Source organism: Acanthisitta chloris, unplaced genomic scaffold (genome assembly GCF_000695815.1).
Source record: "Acanthisitta chloris isolate BGI_N310 unplaced genomic scaffold, ASM69581v1 scaffold25678, whole genome shotgun sequence".
In the NCBI taxonomy this organism is placed as follows: domain Eukaryota; kingdom Metazoa; phylum Chordata; class Aves; order Passeriformes; family Acanthisittidae; genus Acanthisitta; species Acanthisitta chloris.
In genome coordinates this window covers 1-628 of record NW_008685763.1, presented here as the reverse complement: position 1 = coordinate 628, position 628 = coordinate 1, and positions in this window count along the sequence as shown.

Below are 628 nucleotides of genomic sequence, written 5' to 3'. Positions count from 1 at the left end.
GTGTGCCACATATGCCATGTGTGCCACATATGCCATGTGTGCCACATGTGCCATGTGTGCTGTGGTGTGCCATGTGTGCCATTGCACCTACACCCACTCATTATGTGCCCCTGCCATCACACACCCTGCCCACTGCACACTCCAGAACACCTGTTACATTCGCATTACCTTTTCTTGCACACCCATTGCACACCTGTTACGCACCCGTTAACTCTGAACACCCTCTGGATGCTCATTACACACCCATGCACACCCTTCGCACACCCATTACGCACCTGTAGCCTCCCTTGCACACCTACCGCAGGCCCATTACCTGTTGCACACCCCTTGCACGTTACCCCTCATCGCACACCTGTCGCACACCTGTCGCACATCTTTCGCACACCTGTCGCACACCTTTTGCACACCTTTTGCACACCTTTTGCACACCTTTCGCACACCTTTCGCACACCTTTCGCACACCTGTCGCACACCTTTTGCACACCTGTCGCACACCTTTCGCACACCTGTCGCACACCTGCTGCACTCCCTTATCCCTCGCTGCACACCTGTTCGGGACAGTGCGCCCGTGGCCCGTGTTGCACACTCCCTGCCCTCGGCGGCAGAGCCGTTCCCGTCGCCCGCGGCC